This window comes from Enhydra lutris, unplaced genomic scaffold, assembly GCF_002288905.1.
Source record: "Enhydra lutris kenyoni isolate GAN:26980312 unplaced genomic scaffold, ASM228890v2 scaffoldscaffold20, whole genome shotgun sequence".
Classification (NCBI taxonomy): Eukaryota; Metazoa; Chordata; class Mammalia; order Carnivora; family Mustelidae; genus Enhydra; species Enhydra lutris.
This window is the reverse complement of record NW_019154104.1, coordinates 11629124-11642442: the sequence shown is the minus strand read 5'-3', so window position 1 is coordinate 11642442 and position 13319 is coordinate 11629124.

Sequence of the window (13319 nt, the reverse complement as noted above, 5' to 3'; positions counted from 1 at the left end):
TTAGCTGGGATTGCAATCAAACAGATGGAGTATTTATGGTATTGAACCCACACTGGCCCAAATGTTGAAGACCATCACACAAAGAAATTTGTTCTTTTTTTTTTTTTTTTTTTAACCTCTACTCTTGAAAATAAAAATATTTCTCTAGGAAATGCCTAGCAGACATTGTTGATCTAGTCTTATTTTAAATAGTGCGTGAATAATGGGACTTAAGCAAGCTTGTGATAGTACATATAACACCTGTTCACTAGCTTGGTAATATAACAGCCTTATCTGAAGTAAATTCAGAGCTATGAGTTTTCAAATAGATAATGAGCCTTGGAATATTTCTGTAAATAATGTAATTGAAAAATGGCAAATTAAAAAATGCTATAAACGGTATCATTAGATGATGCAGAAAATGTCTAACATACAATATCCCAAGAAGCCTTACTGTAAGGAATTCATTAAGTTTGGGAATCTACCAAGAACCAGGTTCTGGCCCTCATATTTGCAGTCTCAGTAATTTTATATTTTAGCACCCATGTTTATATTACAGAGAAGAGTTAAATTAACCAATATCACAGGGATGACATGGTTATTTATTAATTTATAGCAAAAGATAATTCTTACAGCAAGCCAGGTAACTATAGTGCAGGGGCTGGCAAACTTTTCTGTAAAGGTTGAGATAGAGAGTAAACATTTTGGACTTTGCAGGCTACATGATGTCTGTTGGAACTACTCGACTCTGCTTTTTTTTTTTTTATAGGAAATGAATAATACATAAATCAATGATTAGGGCTGTGTTTCAATAAAACTTTATTTATGGACACTAAAATTTTAATTCTATGTACTTTTCATATGGTGCAAGATAGAATTATTTTGTTCTTGTTTTCCAACCACTTAAAAAAGTAAAAATAATTCTTAGCTCATAGACTGCACAAAAAAATTAGTCTGTCCTTAGTTTGCTAACCCTTGTTCTAATATAAAGATCAACCAATTCACCCATACATGAAGAGATCATGGAATTTACTGTTTAAGTTTGCATACCTGAATAAAAAGATGCTCTTAAAATAATTACAATATCTACATTTTAAAATATGTTATTAATTATTGTTTTATAGAAATGCTATTTTTATTATAGTAATACTGTTTTGTTACTGTTTATATGGTTATTACAAGCTATTTAATTGTAATGGTAGTCTTATAGAATAGTTCTACTAAAAAACACCTTTATTTTCTATTACAAAATTATTTCCATAACAAATGAAAAGTTAATAAAATAAGTAACAAATGAATATCATTTTTATTTTGATTGGTTGACCAGTAAAACACAACATATAAAGGTAGATATTCTTGCTCCATGGTCCTGATATCAGGTCAGTTTTTTTAGCAATGTGTGTCTCAAATAATAGGTGTCCCAGTTAGCTCACCTAGCGAGCAAGTGGGGCGGGGCGGGGGGGGGGAATCAATCTCTTCCCTCAAGACTTCCAGCCAAAGGGGGGGAGCAATTCTTAAGTGTTGTCCAAGAGCTCTTCTTTCATCAGTGAACCATCTTCATGCTGGCCTTGAAAGATCACCGTTAGTCACTTTGGATCTGGAAAGGGTTGGAAAAGGAGAGATGGGTAATTATTATCTCCATTGTTAAAATTTAGCCTCACGCCAAATTAAGGACTCTATTCACTGCTCATGAGTCTCATACTTCCCAAGATGAGGCCAAGGGAAATGCTAGAAGCACAAAGTGGAGATCTACCAAACCCATTCCATTGCATTTTGATGCCATCATTAATAGTAAGTAACATGTCATTACAAAATGAAATTTTTGCAATGCATGCTAAATAAGGGGGAACATTAAGACAACATTTTCTTGGAAGAAAACAAATCCATTCCCTTGTCCTAACATGCCTTCTGAGTTTTCATTTTATACTTTCTTGAAGACAGTACTTCAAATGCAAGGCCTGCCCTGACTGCCTCATGTATAATTGTGCCCCTGTCCCTGCCCCTACACACCAAACATGCCTGCAATTCCTCATGCCCCCATTCCATTCTAGTTTCTTTAACAGCAGTGTGTCCTCCCCACATACATAATTTACTTATTTATTATGTTTTTGTTTGTCTAGCTTTCCAAAATTGAATGTGAATTTCTCAAAATCAGGGACTTTTTGATGTTTTGTTCCTTAATGTGTTCAAAATATTTAGAATATGTCTGATTTATGTAATAAGCCCTAATAAATTTTTGGTTAACAACTAAATAGTACTAATAATCAATTATATATATATATTTTTTTTTAAAAAACATTTATTTATTTGACAGGCAGAGATCACAAGTAGGCAGAGAGGCAGGCAGAGAGAGAGAAGGGGAAGCAGGCTCCCCACTGAGCAGAGAGCCTGATGTGGGGCTCCATCCCAGGACCCTGAGATCATGACCTGAGCCGAAGGCAGATGCTTAACCCACTGAGCCACCCAGGCACCCCTGTCAATTATATTTTTTGAGGAGAGGTTCATATCACTGTCTCAAGAACTTTTAATAAATTTACTTTCCAGTTCTTATCATAACTCTTTGGACATAGAAACTCTTATTATCTTTAGTTTACCAATTAGGAAACCCAGATACGGAGAGGTTCAGTAAATTGTCACATTGCTTGTAAGTGGCAGAGTAGGATTTCCACCTCACAATCTCACTCCAGGGCATGTGTTCTCAACCTTACGACATCCTTTAAGTTAAATAAAAATTTTAGTTGACAATTTTTTTAATTAGCAGATTTAAAGGAAAAGTTATGAAAAAAAATTCAGGAAGAAAAACAAAATTAAGAGACATAAAATATGAGTCAAAGCAAGATATAAAAGAAGAAGCTAGGGTCCAATAACTATAACATTTCTTAAAAGAACATCAAAGGGCATGTGGGTGGCTCACTCCATTGAGCATCCGACTCTTGTTTTCAGCTCAGGTTGTAATCTCAGGATTGTGAGTTCAAGCCCTACATCAGGCTCTGTACTCAGCCCAGAATCTGCTTGAGCATCTCTCCGTACACGCCTCTCTCACTCGTGTGCTCTCTCTCTAAAATGGACAAATAAATAAAATCTTTAAAAGAACATCAAAAAATCATAACAGAGAAAACAAGGAAAGAGATCCTGGAATAAAGTCTGAAGAGCAGAAGGACCTTAATCTTCAGGTACAAACAGATTTTTGAATTTCTAACAAATGAATGAAAAGATTCCATACTTAAACATATCACTGAACTATTTCATCAAATGAAAAGGTGAGACAAGCTTTCGAGAAAAGAAATATGTCTAAAGGCACAGGAGTCCACCTAGCATTGGAATTAGCAATTGAAAATTTTTCCATTGCTTTAAGCATCTGAAGTTTGAAGAAACATATTTCCCATTTGGAATATTGCATCAAGCAAAATTGTAAACCCCAGTGTGACACAATAAAGACATCTTCAGAATCATAAGGACTCAGTATATTTACTTCTCATCTAAATCTTTAAAGGAAGTTACTTAATTATACACTCTGTGCAAAAGAAATTTAGTTGGGACAGAGAAAGATTGGTTAGGAAAACAGTGGATCCAACCTAGGGTAGAAATTAAGGGATGGTCTCAAGTGTCTGTTTGGAAGAGGGCTAAGAGACAGTGCAGGAATGAAAGTGGAAGGAATAAAAATTAAGGAGCTAAAGATATGCTATTTATGAATAAAGCCAGACAATTAGGATTTGAGAAGTGGAGCCATGGAAGAAATCCATAGATGAAAGAAAATGTAATCATCAGTGATGAATATTTACATAGTTAAGATCCCTTCATGGTCTTTTGGCTAAGATCAAGTGTACATAGTAAGGTAGGGTTATTGATTTCAAAATTAATTATAGTCACAGAAGAGCCTGTAAATGTTACCAGCTTTGAAAATAGAAAAAAATACAGATGACACAATTTGGAAAATGAAAATTGTCAGGGAAAGGAGGGGAGCTTGGAGACCAGGATAAGAACTGCTCATAGCCCTATTTTTCAAATGGAGAATCAAGAAATACTGTTTTTAGTTACTGAAGGAAGAAAGAGAGATGTATTTTTAAACTTCTTTTTAAAAATATGATTATAAGGGGCGCCTGGATGGCTCAGTGGGTTGAAGCCTCTGCCTTCAGCTCAGGTCATGATCTCAGGGTCCTGGGATCGAACCCCACATCGGGCTCTCTGCTCAGCAGGGATCCTGCTTCCTCCTCTCTCTCTGCCTGCCTCTCTGCCTACTTGTGATCTCTGTCTGTCAAATAAATAAATAAAATCTTTAAAAAAATAATAAAAAATAAAAATATGATTATAAAAGGTATATCAAGAAAGTATGTAACGGGGAAAGGAAGTGGGAACAGAAAAAGTACACTAAACTTCATCTAATGTAGCAGTAAGTCAAGGGTTAATAGTCTAAAATTGTTACATTCTGCAGTAATGGCCTAAGAATGTCACTTGGTAAGAAAGTGTTGAAGTGAAAAGGAAAGAGTTAAGGATGAGTTTTCCTGGGGTTGGGGATTAGTAACAATGTCAGTAGCAATGTCCTATTTGATACATTTCAAAATAGTAGAAAAATATTAAAACATTTTAATAATAAGAAAAAAGATGTTGGGTAATGAAATCAAAACAAAGGAAGTTAGTCGAGTCATATATTTAATGACATCAGTATTATGTTTGTCTCTGTCACTATGGGGATGATTATTACCTTTAGGGTCCCTATTATTGGGTGCCTATCAATGCCCTGTTATTGATCCCTTCCTACACCCATGCCTGCTCACTTGCCTCCTTGAGCTCCTTGAGCTCAGCTGGCCAAGTCTCACCCCAGATCCTTTCTACACAACATATCCTCAGTCTGGATGTTCTTCCTCCAGATATTTGCAGGGCTCATTCAGCTAACCTTCTTCAGCCCTTGCACAAATTTCCCATTCTCCATGAACACCTCCCTGATTATGATAAAACTGATTCTTCCTGAAAATTATCCATTCCTTTTCCCTGCTTGATTTTCCTCCATAGCTCTCATCACCATCTGACATGTTATATACATATTACATGCACTTTATTGTTTGACTACCTCCATCAGAAGAAAAATACCATGAACACAGAAAATGCTGCCCAGTGTGTGTTCACTGCTGTATCTCTAAAATCACGAACGGTAGGTGACACATAGTAAATGTACAGCAAATATTTATTGAATAAATATAATTCCAGATGCCTTTGTGAAGGGGACAGGATTACTAGTAGTCACTTGGCAAACACTTCTCTCTGTTGGCCAGTATCTGAAGGAGTGTTGCCCCTGTTTGCTATTATTTTGCTTTCATGGACAACCAAGCCCAAATTCTTTCCTTATTGCTACCATAATTTACCAAGTATTTTATAAAGTTTCTGATTACTTACATATTTTATCTAATAATTCTAGCAGTTCTGGAAGATAGATATTATAATACCCATTCTACAGAAGAAAAACCTCAGACAATGAGCTTATAAGTAACTCACTTAAAGCTACTTGGCTAGTAAGTGACAGAATCCATATATTCTTTTTTTTTTTTAGACTTTATTTATTTATTTGACAGAGATCACAAGTAGTCAGAGAGGCAGGCAGAGAGAGAGGGAGAAGCAAGCTCCCTGCTGAGCAGAGAGCCCGATGCGATGCAGGGCTCCATCCCAGGACCCTGAGATCATGACCTGAGCCGAAGGCAGAGGTTTAACCCACTGAGCCACCCAGGCACCCCAGATTCCATATAGTCTGTTCCATATATTCTGTCAAACCATAGTGAGGCTTTATAGGCCTAGGGGACATTTAAAAATTTTCCAAATGACTTTGCATGGAGAGTGTATCAGTTAAATGTTTTTATATGAAGATTTCAGCAAACTCAACTCCAACTGGCTTAAATCAAAAAGCTACATATTGTCCCACATAATTAAAAAATACGGCAAAACTCCAGAGAAAGGTTTATTCCTGCAGTTTATGACATCTTCAGGACTATAGCTGTATTTCTCTACAGTTCCTTTAGCTCTATCTTATTTTCTATGTCTGCTTTTTCTTAGGGTCAAAAAATGGGCACCACCAAACCCTCAGCTTCGTTTCTTCTTTACAGGTTTTTTCCCCTTTACTACTCCACTAAATTTTAAGTTTCCCTCTGATTCAAATGCTTGAAAACCAATATTTTGGTTGCCTAAAAAAATTGAGACCCACCTATCAATGGGTTTATGGAAGATAGGTTGATTCATTCAGACTACCCAGTGGTGGCCTGTGTGGTGCATATTGTGTAGGCAACCACAATGTCCAATATTGTGTACAGTTTTTCCCCAAATTTCCTGTTTCATTTTAAAATCTTACCTGGAAATCCCATGTATCATGACAACATGATATAAAATGGAAGACCCATTGTTCATAAGCGTTGCTATGTTAATTAATAATCTCCCAAGGAAATGGAAGGAAGGAGACCGCAAAGTACATAAAAGGGAAAACAGTAGAGAAAGAAGAAAAGAAAGTTTCTTTAGAGGAAAGGCTCCAGAAAGGAGAAACCAACTTCAGCAGAAGATATAAAAATATTCAAGACAAACCGTGCTTTGGTAATTTTATGTAGATGCCTGTCTTAAGGTGATTTTGTCCTTTATTTGGTGGTGAAACACAATGTAAAATGTTTAACACAAAGGAAACAGAGCATTCTAGTTTTTGTCAAATGTAACCAAAGTAGAAATCTGTAGCTACCTAGCATTAACAGTGACACTATAACTGAGGTCGCATCCACAATCTGAATGGCGTCCATTGAGCATAACGTTCCCATTTATTCAGACAAAGAATCCATGCCTTGGAAACAGACTGTTTTTCAGATGAGTTCAGCAGGAGTGAAAGGCAACTGACAGCTCCAGAGATAGAATCCCTCCATTAGTTCACAGAACAGGTATCTCACATGTGTTATTCTGCTTACAATATTGTCTCAAGCAGTTGATGCAACAGTGAGCTTAGCAATTTACATTAAATGACAGAAAATACTTTTCTTATTCTGGCTCTTTAGAATCCAGGAGGGCTTCCAGATGCCGCAGCAAGTGAGGAAACTTGTGTGTGTGTGTGTGTGTGTGTGTGTGTGTGTGTGTACAATGTTTACTAATTGAGCAATTATAATGTTTGACTATTTATCATTTTTTTTAAAAGATTTTATTTATTTATTTGACAGGCAGAGATCACAAGCAGGCAGAGAGGCAGGCAGAGAGAGAGGAAGGAATCAGGCTTCCCGCTGAGCAGAGAGCCCCATGCGGGGCTCCATCCCAGAAGCCTGAGATCATGACCTGAGCCGAAGGCAGAGGCTTTAACCCACTGAGCCGCCCTGACTATTTATCATTTTAAAAGTATGGCAAACATACTTAAAAATTTTTGATTTCTGATTTTGCTTGAAAAAATGAGAAGATTTGAGAACACTGAGTGAACGCTCACACATGATAACAGATAGGCAGCCTGTCTTTTTCAGTGAGCATCTTCTCTCCCGTTCTCCATTTACACTAGGAAAGGAATAACATCCACCTTCTTTACAAGCTTTACTCCTTCACTTCTCCCTATGAAGCCAATATGCCCTATTGAAATAGCAGAGAGAAACATTGTTAAACATAGTGAGACGGATTTCACTCAGACTGGGCAGAAGGAGAGGGAGACTCCAGTTAAACTGAGCCCAATGGCAACTAAGGTAGAAGAAGTAACTGAGGTTTTTAAAGGGAGAACAGAGAGGGGACAAAAAAAGGCCAGAGGGAAGTGAAAAAGCTGGAACAAAAAGGGGCTCAGGAAGCTGTGGGGAAAATGGAAAGTCACGGAAGGGGAGTGGGAGTAGGTGGGAAATGTTTCGGCACTGTGAGTTTGGACAAGGTGTGTTTGGTGGTTTATCACCAGTGTGTTTGCTTTCACGAAGACTCAGCCACCTGTAGGGGTGCTCAAGGGACTCAGACACCTTTGAGTCACAGCCTAGTACAAGCAGAAGATAGGTTAAAGTTTGGCCAAGTGCCTTAGTACGGTTTTCTGGTGTGATGGCTAATTTTATGCGTCAACTTGACTGAGTTAAGGGATGCCCACATAGCTAACAAAACATTATTCCTGGGTGTGTCTGTAGAGTGTTTCAGGAAGAGATGAGCATTTGTTTGGTGAACCCAGTAAAGCAGATGGCCTTCCCCAGTGTGGGTGAGTACCATCGAATCTACTAAGGGACCAAATATAACAAAAATGTAACAAAAAGAAGAATTGCAAATTCACTCTCTCTGCTTGAGCTGGGAACATTCATCTTCTGCCTTTAGTCATTGGTACTCCAGATTCTTGGGCTTTGAGACTCAGATCAGTATTTACACTGCCAGACCTCCAATTCCTGGGCCCTTTGACTCAGAGTAGAACTGCACCACTAGCTTTCCTGTCCTCCACTGTGCAGACAGACGTTTCTGAGACTTCTCAACCTCCATAAGGACATGAGCCAAGTCCTATAACACATCGCCTCTTATATATATCTATATACGTCCTGTTGATTCTGTTTCTTTATAGAACCCTGACTAATACATCTGGCCAGTCTTTTTTGTCACATGGGAGTTCACAGTTCACACCTACAACTCCTGCTTTAACATTAAGGCACAGAGGAGTTGAGCATTGGGGAGGCAAGCAGAGGAGAAGGGAAGTGAGGAGAGGTGACAAGGATCTGTGGCCCAGTCTGTAAATCTACGTGAAATTGCTCTTCTGAGTGCCCACATCCACTGCAGGGAGGGGTAGACAGGGAGGAGTTGCCAAAAGGTGCTAGAAACCACAGGATAAACAAGGCCAGTGAGTGGTCCTTGAGTCATACTTTTACTGAGTAAGCAGATCGTTTCTGGACATATTTTAAATACCTGCTGGTCTGTTTGCTCCATGACAGCACAGGATCTGTCTGTCTTGCTCACTGTTACTACACTAGATTCTCCTGTCATATTGAATTGTTTCTCCTCCTCCTCCTCCTCCTATCTCTCTTCCTTCTTTATTTCTTCTTTTTCTCTTTTTTCTTCTTTGACTGTTACAGTAGTTTATATCAAAAGACATTCAAGGAGAGTCTGGGTGGCTCAGTTAAGCATCTGCCTTCCGCTCAGGCTGTGATCCCAGGGTCTCAGAATTGAGCCCCACATCGGGGTCCCTGCTTGGTGGGGAGCTAGCTTCTCCCTCTTCCACTCCTCCTGTTTGTGCTATCTCTCTTTCTCTCTGTCAAAAAAAAAAAAAAAAGACATCCAGGATATTGGGAGTAAAGATATGGTCTATATTTCCGGACTACTAAGAATGTAAATTCTTTCAAGTCCCTATTTTCAGCAATAGATTATATACATACATATACATAGATACATATATAGGGGTGTGTGTGTGTGTGTGTGTGTGTGTGTGTGTGTGTGTGTATGAAGTCTCAGGTATGTATATGTGGTTTTATACATGTTTGTGTGTATATGTATTTCTGTGTGTGTACATGGTGGGGTAGGGGGTGAGAGAGAAGTTATCCTGAAGTCAAAATAGTTCAAAAGATTATAATTCCTGTGTGTAAATTACCCATTTTGAGATTTCTCATGTGGGCTCAATCTTTTGGTCTCTTTTCTTTTTGAAAAAGTATTTATATTCTAATTTTAATGTAGCAAAATTCAGTAATTAAAAAGAACAGTGCTGAATGTTGTTAACACACAAAAGTCAAGATATCGAATAGTCATTTGGGAATATTAAGAGAAACTGGGTTCAACTTAAATCACCAAGGTGTTTGGTGTAGGCTTTATAATTTATTCAGATTTTTCCAGTCTCCCAAATTTAGCTTGAAAACATGCTGAAAGGGATATAATTTTCCCCCCTAACTTTCCATTCCCATTTGGAATGCAAATGATTCCAGAGCAGTATCTTACACAAAACTGTAATTCCTTCACTTCTGCCCGCTGAACTGCAGAGAATAGGACACCCTGTCACTAATATTTGTTACCTTTTCCCAGTGTTTGGGATGAAGTGGATTTTGAGAGGACCAGTGCAAAACTGAACCACAGGAATGGCTGTCTGGATTTCTGTTTCTCGAGATTGCTTCCTGATCCCGGAATTGTTATTACTTGTCTTTCTTCTTGATGGAGGGACTGCGTGACTGACAGGCCTGCATCAGATGGATGTTTCATAATTTACAAGCTGTCATTTCTTTTTTTTCTGAGTAGCACCTTTTGTTAGGGATGATAAAACAAATCCCTCTGAGATTTTTTTTTTTTTTTAATTCAAAACTGGGGGAGTGAAGGGTTCCCATAGTTACAGCTATTGTTACCAATTTTTTTTTTTTTAAATGCCAGTCTTGATATGGTAAAGTCTTTATTCCCTGGGAGGATAGTTTAGAGGTCAGTATCACAATCTGTCACTGTGCAGCAACCCCAGCCTATTCTTTATGAAAAATCAAAAAGGCTTTTCTTTCCTGCCTGTCGAATTGCTTTAAGAGAGCCCTGCATATTTTTCAGCTCATTCTGGTAGGATAACCTCTTTACTCTTCAACTAACTATCCAGTGCTCAGAGACCCGAAGAAGGAGAGATCCTCACTGGTGATAAGAACCACATTTATTGAGACTATTGGTTTTGATGATATAGATGAAAAGATCGTGATTACCTGAAGGGGTGAATTTACTTTCACTTCACATTTATGAAAAAGGAAGCTAAAGCACACTGTTATTAGTGATAAACCCTACTGAGCACCACCTATGAGCCATTGTCTATGCTAAGGGTGGAGGACAAGTAAATATATTTCATCTTCTATCTTCAATGAGTTGCAACTTGGGTTGGGAAGTACAAGAGGAAAAGATGCAAATTCTAACTCTAAAAAAAAGAATTGCATGCAATTAAAAATGTATAGGTAAAGATGAATGGGAATGCAGATGAGGGTGAATCTAATTCTTCCTGGGCTTTGTGTTGAGAAAAATCTGGAGCCAGAAAAGTAAATAAATGGGTTGGGGCTTGAAGGGTATGTAAAAGTTCCCCCAGACCCACAAGAGACAAAGAGCATAATGAGGAAGGGAGGGAGATGGTGAATGCTGGGTAGTGGTCCTAATAGCACAGCCTAAGGCACAGGGGAGCCTAACATAGCACCTTGTTAAAGAAGCCTGCGTTCACCATACCAGGATGTATAAGCAGACATGGTGAGACAGAAGATTGGTCAGGAAACTTTTCCAAGGGGGTGTGTCCTAAAAGGGCCCAGTAGAGCATAAGCTGATTTTCAAAAAAGGTGTGACATGGAGAAGAGGCAAGAAGGCTTTCTGCAACTGTGTAAGAACAAGACATTTCTGTCTTTTCAGAAAAAGAAAAACCCACCAGGCTGCATTTGAATAGAGGCCTTCTCAAAACAGCAGGGAAAGAAAAAATCAGTATGTGTCAAATGTTATGATTAAGGACTATGAACTTTATTTTGCAGGGGGCAACACAGCAGTAGTTGTAAAGGCATTAACACAGAGGGAGGACTCATGCAAAGCTCTCTAGTAGGGAGATTAATCTGGCAGAGTATGAGGGTGTGGACAGAAAAGTGGGAAGAGGCCAAGTGGCTTGGATCAAGTCATCAGTTCAAAGCTGAAGCGATAAGGGCTTACAGTGTGGGTGGTGGAGGGACGATGGGACCAGGGGCCATCTTGAATGCCCTGACAGATGTGCTGTGGTTTCCTTCTCTTCATCTCCTTCACTAACCCAAGTAATTCCCGCCAGTTCCGTGAGAACCAGGCCAGGATGGATCTCTGACACCGTCGGCAGTCACTCTATAGATGAGCGCCACCCTATCTGTAGGTCCTCTTTCTGGCACAGATTTCCACCCACTTTCCGTTCTTGGAGAATAAAATAGAAGAGACCAGGAGAAGCAGCATATTCAACCTACAGTAGTCACGCAGGAGATGGTGAACATTCTCGTGTTCGTGTACTTCGGCAGTGGGAATTCTTCCTCTTGTTCCTTTGCTCCACGAGAGAGCATTAAAGACAAGGCATTAAAGACAGGCCCTCCTGTCCTGACACTCTGCCCCAGAAAAATGGAGTCCTCCTCCTGCACAGCCTCAGCTTTCTCTGCTCTGTTCAGATGTAGTACTAAGAAGGAGGAAAACACCAGGGGGTGGAGGGGAAGAGCAGGGCTGATATTCAGAGCACCGTGGGGGAGAATACTGCTGAATAATTCACTGATAATGCAAACAGGCTCCAACTGGCAAACGATTCCCTTTCATCCAAATGATTTATCTGAAAATTAAAGAGTCTAACTGAAATCAAAATAGTAGTATTAATTTACAGAACTCAGAGTGTGAATTAGAGGAAAACATTTAATATGTATACCAGGAGAGCATGATGGGAATGGAGCTAAAATAGTACAATTTAAACTTTTTTTTTTTTTTTTAAATCATGGGCAACTGCCATTTACATTCAATTCAACCTGGAAATTAGATTGCAGTGATAAATAGAGGCTATTAAGGTGTAGATAGTAGGGCTATATTCTGGTCCCCAAGAGCTGCTAATTGAGTTGTTTCTATGATAATGGATAAATGCTGAATAGCTTTGCACAGAAAGAAAAAAAAATGTATTTCCTGTGATCCATTTTATACTTAACCCGAAGTATTGGGCAAAGCCAACTAAAAGACATTTAGCATTTATTCAGTCTCTTTAAGTCCCTGTCCTAAAGGTAACATTTCAGCCGCTTTTCTAAATGATGATAAATACACAAAGCCAGAGTATCCAAAGGATGGAATTATTTTATCAAAGATTTTCCTCACAGAATCACCACCTTAAAGTTTTCTGTCAAAAGTGAATGGACAAGGCAGAATTGAATTATGTTACCTAGACAAGAGAAGGGGGAGAGAAGATAATGTGTAGAAGATTTGATGCTGTCTCTAATAGGTGTTTCCTTTCCATCACAGCTGGTTTATCTGTTTTCCAGAAATCAGCCAGAGGGGTGTGTGTGAAGGAGAAGGAAAGCTCACGCATATATGCTGCATGTATAAAATGCCCTAAAATCGCTTAAGATCTTTTAATTTGGATAATTAGAATTTCTATGAAGTCTGGTTGCATTCTTGGTTCAGGATAGGACTGAGACAAATAAGTAAATATGTATTATAAAAGAGCGCAAATTCATGTGATATGTGTGTAGCAATAAAATAAATTCATATAAATGGCTTCAAGGTTTCATTTGAGCACCCATATGAAAACTCAATAGCTTTCCTCAAACCTTTCCCATGCATTTCTGAATGCAAAATTGGATCTAGAATTCTCATGCGAAACAGACTCCCAAGTGATATTCTTGGCACTTACACGTTTAGTACCTAATGGTATTCAAAAGTGAGATAGCATATGAAAATAAGAACGTATGGTAAAATGGGTTCAAGTA